Consider the following 11,887-nt stretch of genomic DNA (forward strand, 5'->3'; position numbering starts at 1 on the left):
TAACCACTTCATGCACTTGCTGGCCCGGTTTAAACCGGGGAGGGCCAGAGACCCCAGTTTAAACAACAAGAGTAAAAGGCCATTGTTGTGGCCAAAGGTAAACTGAGATTGGGGGCGGGGGCGGGTGAAAGGATTAAGGAAAGACAGATAAGAGAATGAAAGCTGGGTCTCGGTGGGACGCTGCTCCCTGATGAGGAGACAGCACCAGCGCCCACAAGCCGTGTCTTTATTTTATAGCAGATGCCACGAGGCAAAGTAGGGGCATGACCACGTTGTTTACAGCATTCTCGTGAGTTCCAACCTCACTCAACTACATGCACCTGAACTCTAGCACAAGGCACGTGGGGCCACGTGTTCGGACCATAGGTTCAAGCTTACAACCATAGCTGTTGGCTATGATTGTGCTGGGAGGGCCCTGCCCTCCAGCTGGGACTTGCACGTGGCAATGAGAGGACCCTGTCCTTTCATTAGTCCGAGGCTTGAACCTGGCCAAAGCACTGTAGCCGTGCCCCATAGGCCATCGCTTCAGCTGCCCACGGGCACCAAGAATGCCATACAGCCCTGGCTGGTGTGGCTCAGTGGATGGAGCGTCAGCCTGCGGACTGAAGGGTCCCCGGTTCCATTCTGGTCAAGGGCACATGCCCGGGTTACGGGCTCCATCCCCAGTGGGGAGTGTGCAGGAGGCAGCCGATCGGTGGTTCTCTCCCCAGTGGTGTTTCTATCTCTCTCTCTCTCTCCCTCTCCTTCCTCTCTGAAATCAATAGAAGTAAAAATATTTGGGGAGAAAAAAAAAGAATGCCACACACATAATGCAAACGGCACGCCGCCGCCACTTGGGTGGCACCTGGCCGTACGGCAGCCATCAAAACACCAAGAATTAATTTCCTTTCTTTTTTGTCCTTGGATTGTCACCGAAATGTGAAAACAAAAGTGTGAACCGTGTAGACTCCCTGAGCCCCTGAGGAGACACCCACAGAGCCGGTCGGAGGAACAGGGCGCCCGGCACGCCCCTTAGAAGGGCTGCTGAGTTTAGGAAAAGTCCTTGCAGCAGTCGGGGTGTTTGCAGGCATCTCGGAGGCTAACGGGAGCCGGCAACACTGACCTGCCATTTCCCTTCGTTCGGAAGCTGCCCTGAGCCGGAAGGGGGTGCTGGGCCTCGTGCCTCTGCACAGCAGGTGGAGGCAGAGGAGCCTCCGTGGGCTGTGAAGCCCGGCACCTCCCAGCACCCACCGCCCGTCACTCATTCACAGATACTGAGCACCTTCTATGTGGCCCTGCCAGGACACCAAGCCAAGGCCCTGACATTCTGACGCTTACGCTGCAGTGAGGAAGAAGGAAGAGAACAAAGCGGGGATTATCTGTCAGAGCGATAAGCCAACGGGTAGAAGGACGGACGTGCCTGAGGTCAGGGGCCGAGGGCTTGTTCCTCTACGTCAGGAGTCAGCGAAGGCCTCTGGTGAAGTGACCATGAGGGCGAAGAGCTTGTCGAGGGAAGAACATTCCGGGCATAGTTCGCGGCAGATACAGAGGCCCGAGGGGGAACAGCAAGGAGCCGGGGTCAGGAGAGCGGCGAGAGCGACAGGGCTTTGAAGCACCTGCGCTTTGCCTGGGGGAGGCAGGGCGATGGGGGTCATGAGTGAGGAAGGACACTGTCGGACGCGTGTGGCTGCGCTGGGAAGAGACCAGCGGGTGACCAGTTAGGAAACCGGTCACGGTCCAGACGAGAGAGGGCGAGGCCGGGGCTGGGCAGTGGCGATGGGGATGGGAGGTGTGACCAGACTCAGAAGAGGAGCTGATGGGAGGCGCTAAGGGCCTGAATGTCAGGCGGAAAGGAATTCGAGGGGTCCAGGGTGATGCCGACGTTTCAGCCTGAACAACCCGAGGGTAGAAAGGACATCTCCGGAGAGAGCGTGTGTGGGAGCCCCTGGGGGTGAGGGGCTTAAAGGGAGAGAGGCGTGTGCATAGTTACTTGCGGAAAGGAGACACCAGGATAGAGGTGGGGTGCTGGGGAGAGAAGGGGTGACTGCAGATGTGAGAAAAGGGGATGCACAGAGCCCCTGGAGGGGGGTGCTGGGACTGGGGGGCCCACGGGGTGGAGGGGGAAGCAGCTGATGGGTTCCAATCCCCCGCGACAGAGGTCACTCTGCCCCAACTGCCCCTCCCCTGTAGGCTCAGGGAGGCTTTCAAAACCCCCAGCGAGGCCGCATTCCGTGGTGTCTCCTGAGTGCCGAGTGGTTGCAACTGCCTCAAGAAGAAGGCTTACAGTCGGGCAGGCCCCAAACGCACTATGCCCAGGCTGAGCCCACGGGCCCGCAGGGGGCTCCCTGCAACCCAGGATTCCACACCCATAGCTCCCCCTGCACGCGGGCGTCTCCCCGCTGGGAGGCCAGAGCAGGCGCTTCCCTCAATGCTGCTGCGTTTCCAGCCAGAAGTGGAGACAGGAGCCTTTCACGCTCAGCCTCCGGTCCCCGCCCTGCCCCGCCCTGAGCCCCGAGTGAACAGAGGCACCCCGTGAGCAGGAAATGTTCCAGGGCGGCCGCATACAAAGGACCCCTTGAGGCTCCTTCTGAAGGAGTCAAAAGGTCCCCAGAGTGAGAGCGTTTTGTACCGACTCCGAAAAGCGAAAAGCAGGGAGAGAGAAAGGACTTGAATTCCGAGGCCCTAGAGGCAGGGCGGGCCCTGGTCCCCAGCCAGCTCTCGGCAGCGTGACTTCCACGGCCCAGGAAGGCAGGGTCACATGCCACGGCTCCTTATCTCTGGTGGAGGGGACCGCTGTCCCCATGAGGTCATCATCCCTGCATCCCCGCCGCCTCCTCTCACCTGCTTTGGGAATGGAGACAGACGCTGCCCGGGCGTGGCCGGGGGGGCCCCCGTCGGGTCGGTTCTGGTCTTCGCGGTCCAGTGCTGACGGCCGGGGCGGGTTCTATCAACAAGGACGTGGATCATTAGTGGTAACTCAGCAAGTCACCTCACCGGCTAACATTCTCAAACGCCCCGTGTGGGTCTATGATAACCCAGAGGCCCCCCTGCACCCCGCACTGGCCCGGCCCGGCCCACTCCACCCCGGCCTGCCGCTCTGCTGGTAGATAAGAGTCCGGAGAAGTGGGCGGCGTAGCTGGAAGACACCCTGCGAGAGCGAACCGACCACCGGACACTCAGAGGAGACACCGCCATCCCAGCTTCCTCGGGTCAGCAGACGCGTCCCGGGCCTCGGGGGGTTGGCCGAGGCAGAAAGAGGATGAGGCTCAATTCCACACCGAGGAGCAAGCGCCTCCCGGGGAGAATGTGCAGGGGGGCTGGGCGTCGCTGTGCACTGAGCTCTCCTCTGCCCAGCCCTGAGCTGGGTGCCAGGGGCTGTGAGAGCCGGCACGGCCATGGCACACTCAGCCCCACGCTGGGTGCCTTATGTGCCGCGCCAGCTCAGCCAGGTTCGGTGAGCCTGAGAGGGGGCGGTGAAGGATGGAGAAAAGACAGACAAGAGAAGAAAGCTGGGTCTGGGTGGGACACCGCCCTCTCTGATGGAGAGCTAGCGACAGCGCCACAGACTACAGGCCGTGTCTTTATTTTATAGCAGATGCCACGAGGCAAAGTAAGGGCGTGGCCAAGATGTTTACAACGTTCTAGTGGGTTTCCATCCTACTCAACTACATGCACCTGAACTCTATCAAGCCCACGTCACTCGGGCACGTGGGGCCACGTGTTCGGACCACAGGTTCAAGCTTACAGCTATAGCTGTTGGCTGTCACTGTGCTGGGAGGGCTCTGCCCTCCAAGCTGGGACTTGCACGTGGCTTTGCAATGAGAGGACCATGAAACCTGTCCAAACACTGCAGCCGCTCTCCACCAGGGGCAGGCGTGGTCAATAGATTGAGCTCCCTGGGCCTTCCTGAAGCTTCATGTGGGGGTCCCCACCCGCACCATCTCGGAGTAGGCGCCCCATCAGGAAGGAAAGCCCCCCCCCCCCCCCCGCCCCACCGCCCAGCACAAGATTCCTGGCCAAACCAGGATTGTCCGGCAGCGCCATGGAAACGGTTCGTGGAGCACGTGGTGCTCTCGATGGCCTCCATGGCTTGCTTTCTCGTGTTTGCTCGAGGTGCATAGCATCAAAAGAAGTGGCGGTTCCTGGAAGACAGGAACTTGGAGGCTGATGAATAGAGGAGTCTGAATCTTCAACTTGAACTTGTGAATTGTCTTATCCGCGCTCCCTTCTGACACACCGTCTACCTTCCCGGGCCCAAGCTTGCAGAGGGGTGCTGGGGCCACTTCAATGTTTCCTCAACCAATAGTAACAAGCAAGCCCTTCATGAGTCCTCCCTAAGGGCTGGGCCATGGGCTAGTCACCCTGGCACCCTGTTTGGAGAGCCTGGCATGGCGTCCCAGTGCTCAGAAATGCTGTGGCTTGGGCAGATGACCAGGGAGGGAGGGAAGGAAGGAAGGAAGGAAGGAAGGAAGGAAGGAAGGAAAAGAGGGAGGGAGGGAGGGAGGAAAGGAAGGAAGGAAGGAAGGAAGGAAGGAAGGAAGGAAGGAAGGAAAGGAGGGAGGGAGGGAGGGAGAGAGGGAGGGAGGGAAACTGCCATTTGAGAGCTTGTGGGAAGAGAGGAGCCAAGAAGGAGGGCAAAGCCATCCTAACCACAGACATTAAGACAAACGGCCTGGCCAGTGTGTCTCAGTGGTTGATGTCAACCTATGAACCAGGAGGTCACGGTTCGATTCCCAGTCAGAGCACATGCCCGGGTTGTGGCTTGATCCCCAGTAGGGGGCATGCGGGAGGCAGCCGATCCATGATTCTCTCATCATTGATGTTTCTCTCTCTCTCCTTCTCCCTTCCTCTCTGAAATCAATAAAAATATTTTTTTTTAAATAAAAGACGTCAGTAAGCCAGGGGAGGAGAGGATTCCAGGAGGGAGGGCGCAGCACCAAGTGCCCAGACACTCCCTGGGCAGAATAAAGGAGCAGTGGGCGGGCCCTGGAGTGATGGGAGCTGAGGAAGAGGCTGTGGACCCATCCCAGCGGGGAGGGGAGGGGAGAGGAGGGGAGGGATACACGTCCCCTGAAGGACACTTGCATGCCTTTAGCAGCCAGCGGCGTGAAAAGGTCCAAGGCTCTTTGGAAGCCCACACAGATTCGTCCCGTCCCACCGACCCCTCCAAGCCCACAGCTGATCAAACGCCCCAACAGGCGGCCGCATGTGAGTGACGTCACAGAAGCAATCTCGCCTTTTCCAGGAAGGACTTGGTTGCATAATTCAGCGCTCGAACACTCGCCCTTGTCTTCCCATGGGCTCGCTGTTCAATTACAAAATGAAACTCAAAATAATTCTGAGTAACCGCAGAAGAAAGGAATGTTTCTCTCGCTCAGAAAGGACTGAATAACAGCGGCGAACACATCAGCACCCCCCCCCCCCTGCGTCAAGTAGCTCCACGTGAAAGTTAACTCCTTAGAGCAGTGGTTCTCAACCTTGGCTGCACATTAGAATCACCTGGGAATCTTTTTAAATCCTGATTTCCGGGCCTCATCCTCCAGAAATTCTGTTTCTTTGTTACTCATGTTGTCGCCCCACCCCATAACAAAGAAACAGAATTTCCGGAGGATGAGGCCCGGAAATCAGGATTTAAAAAGATCCCCAGGTGATTCTAATGTGCAGCCAAGGTCGAGAACCACTGCCTTAGAGCAATGCGGAAGGGAGCTGCTGCTAGTGCTCCGCTTCAGGCCAGAAAAACGCTAAGGCTGGAGGGTTCGAGTCACTCGCCCAACAGGTACAGCCAGGAAGTGGCAGTGAGGAACTGGCACCCAGGCTGCCTGGCTCATGAACCCACGCTCAGAACTGGCCAACCCCCCACTCGTGTTTTGCCGCATCTGTTAGAAAATACGAAGACAAAAGTCCACGCCAAAGTTACCAGAATGCCCCAAACAAGAAGTTCTCCTGAAGGAAGAATGGCCCGCGGCCGCGCGTGCAGTTCCTCGCCGTGTCCCGCGGTGCAGCGTGGGAGCTTCAGAAACAACAGTGTTCGTACTGGACCCAGCACAAGGTCCGGCAGCAGCTGGGCACTAAATTCGGCTTCAGTTCACTTCAGAAAACGAAACAACCAAATCGTCAAGCAAAGGGTTTTCTGATGCAAACATGGTTCCTGATCCAGACACGAAATGAACCTGAAACCATGAGAACAAGCCGCGCTGTCTTACAACCCTGTGCTCCCTCCAGAACCGGGAGCCTTAGCCAGGAGCCATGGCCAAATCAGCCACACGGGGCGGTGATTCCAAACGAGGGCCCTAAGCCCGTGGTCGGCAAACTGTGGCTCGCGAGCCACATGCGGCTCTTTGGCCCCTTGAATGTGGCTCTTCCACAAAATAGCACGTGCGGGCGCACACGTACAGTGCGATTGAAACTTCGTGGCCCATGCGCAGAAGTCGGTATTTTGTGGAAGAGCCACACTCAAGGGGCCAAAGAGCCGCATGTGGCTCACGAGCCGCAGTTTGCTGACCACTGCCCTAAGCTGATCTGGCCAGTCACAAGAGCAAACTTTCAGGGAGGAAAATCCCTCCAGAGCCACCGGTTTGGTGTTAGCCTGAAGGCAGAGGGTTAGGGAAACAGAAGACAGAATCCATGACATCAAGGCGGGAGGGGGGAATCGCCCTGAAATTAAACAGTGTAAAGCTTCAACTGCTCCTAAAGCTGCTCCCTGTAAAAGGCTCTGCTCTCTGGAAAATGCTGTCTGCGGTGAGGTGTGCGCTTGGACAGGATTAAGGCCCGCCCTCGCTGGACTGGCTCAGCGGATAAGAGCATCGGCCAGCAGACTGACCGGTCCTGGGTTCGATTCCAGCCAAGGGCACATGCCCAAATTGCGGGCTCATCCCCAGAAGGGGGCATGCAGGAGGCAGCCGACCAATGAGTACCTCTCATCCTTGAAGTTTCTCTCTCTCTCCCTCTCCCTTCCTCTCTGAATCAATAAAAATATATGAAGAAAAAAAAAGAGTAAGGCCCGTGGTGTAGCTTCTGATATACCAGGAGATGGGCCTGCTATCAGCACAGCCAAGCCAAGGGCAAAACCAGCAACTTCAGCTGAGGTGCTGAGCCCATCCAAGGAGAGACCTAGAGGTGGGAGCAGAGAGCGACTTTGGCATCGTCATTCCAGGGCACGGCCACTGTGGGGCAGGAAAGAACGCGGAGGAAGGGTCGCTGTGGCCGCAGAGAACTCGGTGGAGCCTCTCTAGAGAGAGGACAAGCAGGGGAAGGGAGCTCATTCCCCGGGGCCCTCCAAGACCCAGGCTCTTTCTCATGGCGGGGTGGGGGGGGGGGGGGGGGGGGAGTAAATTGAAAACCAATACCGTGCCATCTTATGTATGGTTCCCTGTAACCCAGCAAACTAGATGTCTGTGTTCATACACAGATACGTCCACAGGCACAGAGCACAGTCCTCAGGGTGCAGGCCCAGATGACGGACGGCAGGGGTTACGCGAAGGAGCAGTGGCCAACTGAGTTTGAGACAAGGAGAATTCTCCTGTTGTTTCAGTTCTTCACAAAAATGAACTGCTCTGGGGTGTAATGAAAAAGTCAGTCCTGGGGAATGTCAGTCCTAAAAATGTCCACCTACCCAGTCGAGTGTTGGGAGTATCTTACCCACCGTGGTTCTATCAGCAGGAGGAGGTGTGCTCAACAACTACTTATTGAGCACCTACTATGGGCCAGCCATTGTTCTAGACTTTAGAGAAATATTAAAAATATCTGCCTTCAATCCTGAGCGGTGTTACTCAGTGGTTGGAGCATCAGCCTGTGCACCAAAAGGTCACGGGTCCAAGTCCCAGTCAAGGGCAAGTGTGTCTCTCTCACATCAACGTTTCTCTCTCCCCCCTTCCTTCCCTCCCTCCCTTTCACTCTCTCTGAAAAGCAATGGAAGAACCACCTCAGGTGAGGATTAACCAAAAAACAAATCCTATATAATAAAACCCTAATATGCAAATCGACCGAAGGGCGGAAGGACCGGTCGCTATGACACGCACTGACCACCAGGGGGCAGATAGGTGCTCAACGCAGGAGCTGCCCCCTGGTGGTCAGCGTGCTTCCACAGGGGGAGCGTCGCTCAGCCAGAAGCTGGCTCTCCACGGCAGCGCTAAGGATGTTCGACTAACGGCTTAGGCCTGCTCCAAGTGGGCCTAAGCCATCAGTCGGCCATCCCCTGAGGGGTCCTGGACTGCGAGAGGGAGCAGGCCGGGCTGAGGGACCACCCCCTCCAGTGCACAAATTTTCGTGCACCGGGCCTCTAGTGTATATATAATCTGCCTTCATGGAGTTGTAACCCAGTGGCGTTTATGTCATCATCCCCTTTGGGGGAAGGCCCTCTGGGAGTGTCAGGGGTTGGTACATATGCCCAGTGGCAGGGGCGTGACAGGGATGGGCTCTGGGCCTCTCTTCTCACGAACAATGAAATTGCAGACAACCTTGACCAGGGAGAGAGGAAAAGGTGGGAGTGGATTAAGGGTTTAGTGCAAGCGCACAGCCCCTGGCTGGCCCCTCACTAACTCTCCGTCTGCTCCAACCAGCTGCACAAGTTGGGGTGCCTGCAGTTGGACAGCTCCGGAGCCACTCCCGGGCCCCGCGGAGGGAGTGAGAGCCAAGTGCGGAAGGGGGAGGGTGCGGCCCAGCAGGCCTGGCTTAGGGGATCCCGGCTTCCTCCTCCGGGCTATTGGCACAGCTCCCTTCCCGAAGGGGCCGCGGAATGGAGGACGGTGCGAGGACAGCGAGCGAGTAGCACACGGGAATGGAGAGGCGAGGAGCCGAGTAGAAGCTGGCCATCCCCCACCTCGGCCCAAAGAGGGGAGGACAGCCCCTCACCAGCCACCCGCACCAGGGCAAGGCCAGCGGAGAGCCTGGGTCCTCGGCCCCCCTCACTGCCCCTCCCCTGCTCCCCTGTCCCCCGACCGGGCCACCTGGCTTCCAGCTCCACTGCCTGTCTACGCTGAACAGACTGGGGACAGGGCAGGGGAGGTGACTCCTGAGGGCCCAGCCTGGAAAGGGGGAGGTGAGACTGGATAGCTCCCAGTGAGTAGCATTTCGCACACAGACACGCGGCAATTCCGTGTGCTGTGCACCTAAGCGTGACACAAGCTTCTCCGGCCATTAAATCTCCGTAAAACTGGAGAAACTCGGAGTGGCACTGAGTCTGAGGTTTAAGCAAAAGATGAAACGGACACTTGAAAGGGAGAAGGTTAAGGGAACCCCAGACCCAAGTGATTTACAGAAGGACAGGAGGGGGTGGGCCTGTGGCACACAAAGGCATGACTCACCCGCCGCGAGCCTGCAGGCACCTGGACAAGCCAGCGGCGGAGCGGTTTCAGGCTGGGCGGCCTCTCCCGGGGCCTTCAGATCACAGGTCACGGGCACCGGGCGGGCCCCACCTGAGCCGGGCCAGCCTGCTTCCCTCCCGTGTCGGTTCACACGGGTGCTGGACGGCCGGGGCCACCTGATTGGCCCAGAGACTCCTGTTTGCTCAGGACGACCGACCGGCTTTGCTCACCATCAGGGTCAGGTTGGAACCTGTTCCTCCCCAACCTACGTGCAGTCGCTCAGAAAGCCGGCGGTGAGCACCGGGCGTGGTGCGGGCTCCCAGGGCCCAGGGCGTCCGTGGGCTTGGAAACGCCCCGCCGGCTGACTGGCCTGCAGGTCCGTGTGAAGACCCACCTGCACTGCATTCCTTTCCACAATGAGGACTCCCTGGGAGGCTCCTGACCCGCCGCTGCGACTGACCCAGGCGATCGCTCTGCGGACCAGGAGCCAGCACAGCCACCAGAGCCAGCTGCCGCCTGAACGACTCTGAGAGGAGCTGGGAACGACACTTCTCTCTTGAAATCCACTGTGAACTTCACAAATGCCCGCATCACAAGCACACAGTCCCCTGCCCACTCCCCCACGGGGTTTCTTTTTTAAAAAAAAATATGTTTTTATTGATTTTTAGAGAGAGGAAGGGAGAGGGAGAGAGAGAAACATCGATGACAGAGAGGAGCATCATGGATCGGCTGCCTCCTGCATGCCCCTCCCCCCCCCCCCCCCCCCCCCCCCGCTGCAACCCTGGCATGTGCCCTGACCAGGGAATCGAACTCGCAACCTCTTGGTTCCTGGGTCATAGCTCAACCAGCCGAGCCCCCTAGGACAGTGATGGCGAACATGTGACACGCGTGAACTCATTTTTTTTGGTTGATTTTTCTTTGTTAAATGGCATTTAAATATATAAAATAAATATCAAAAATATAAGTCTTTGTTTTACTATGGTTGCAAATATCAAAAAATTTCTATAGGTGACACGGCGCCAGAGTTAAGTTAGGGTTTTTTCAAAATGCTGACCCGCCGAGCTCAAAAGGTTCGCCGTCACTGCCCTAGGAGATTTCTGATCTCAGTGCCTCAACATCTACTTTCCAGAAGGACTTTGCCCGCACCCGAGACACCCACATTCACCGAACCCCGCCTCGCTGACCCCCGAGGAGGCTTGGAAACGCTCTGAGAGGCGGACTGTGGCGGCCCGGCCCGGGGCCGGACAGCGCAAATGCTGCCCCGCTCACATGGCAGCACTTCACAGCCAAGGGCTTCCCAGCAAAGCACACAAGGGCTTTGTCTCGTTCTGCTACGTCGTAGGGGCCCTGGCGGAGCCACTGTCCCCGCGTCAGTCCCTGCAGGCCAGCCCCACCGCGCCTCGGGCGGAAAACATAAAAATGATAAAAATGTCACTAGGAAGGAAGGGAGGGGAGGGGGGAAGATAGCGACGACAAGTGAAGGTGCTTGTTGTTTTAGTCTTAATAAAACAAAGCCGGGGCCGGGCACTCAGCATCTCATCAGAAACGTGCACTTTTATTGATTTCCGAGAGGAAGGGAGAGGGAGAGAGAGAAACATCCGTGATGAGAGAGAATCATGGATCAGCTGCCTCCTGCACACCCCCTACTGGGGACCGAGCCACCACCCGGGCATGTGCCCTGACCGGGAATCGAACCCGGGACCCTTCAGGCTGAAGGCCGGCGCTCTATCCACTGAGCCACACTGGCTAGGGCAGAAAGATGAATTTTTTAATTAGTAAAAGTTAAAGTGATCTGTTGGGAGCAGAATCATGAACAGTCACATTCCCCAGGTTCAAGCAACAAGTGACACTTCCAATGTGAGTCGCCGCTTTGAGATCAAATGGGCCAGGTTTGGGGAACCCCCTCCCCCTCCACCGCCAGCTTCCTTCCCCTCCCGCTTCCTCGGCTTCCATTCTGGGCCATCACATTTCAGCTGCCATTCTGGACCCCACCCTCAGGGGAGCAGCTGGTTCGCAAACCCTTGACAATAGCCTATTAGGGAGCCAGCTCTGGGGTGTGTGTGTGTGTGTGTGTGTGTGTGTGTGTGTGTGTGTTTATTTGGGGGGGTTGTTTGTGGGTTTTTTTTGTTGTTGTGTTTAATCCTCACCCAAGGATTTTTTTTTTTGGTAAATATATTTTATTGATTTTTTTACAGAGAGGAAGGGAGATAGATAGAGAGTTAGAAACATCGATGAGAGAGAACCATCGATCAGCTGCCTCCTGCACGCCCCCTACTGGGAATGTGCCCGAAACCAAGGTACATGCCCTTGACTGGAATCGAACCCGGGACCCTTCAGTCCGCAGGCTGATGCTCTATCCACTGAGCCAAACCGGTTAGGGCACCCAAGGATTTTTTCCCATTAATTTTTAGAGAGAGTAGAAGGGAGGGGGAGACGAAAGAGAGAAACATCGATATGAGAGAGACACATTGATTGGCTGCTTGACACAGGGACCCAGGATGGAACCTGCAACTGAAGGTCAACGTACCCTTGACCGAAATCCAACCCACAACCCTTTCCGTCAGAGGGCCGACGCTCTAACCACTGACCCACACCGGCTAAGGCGG

The sequence above is a fragment of the Myotis yumanensis genome, unplaced genomic scaffold (assembly GCF_028538775.1).
Source record: "Myotis yumanensis isolate MYYU_CA2020_CCGP unplaced genomic scaffold, mMyoYum1.0.hap1 SCAF_10, whole genome shotgun sequence".
In the NCBI taxonomy this organism is placed as follows: domain Eukaryota; kingdom Metazoa; phylum Chordata; class Mammalia; order Chiroptera; family Vespertilionidae; genus Myotis; species Myotis yumanensis.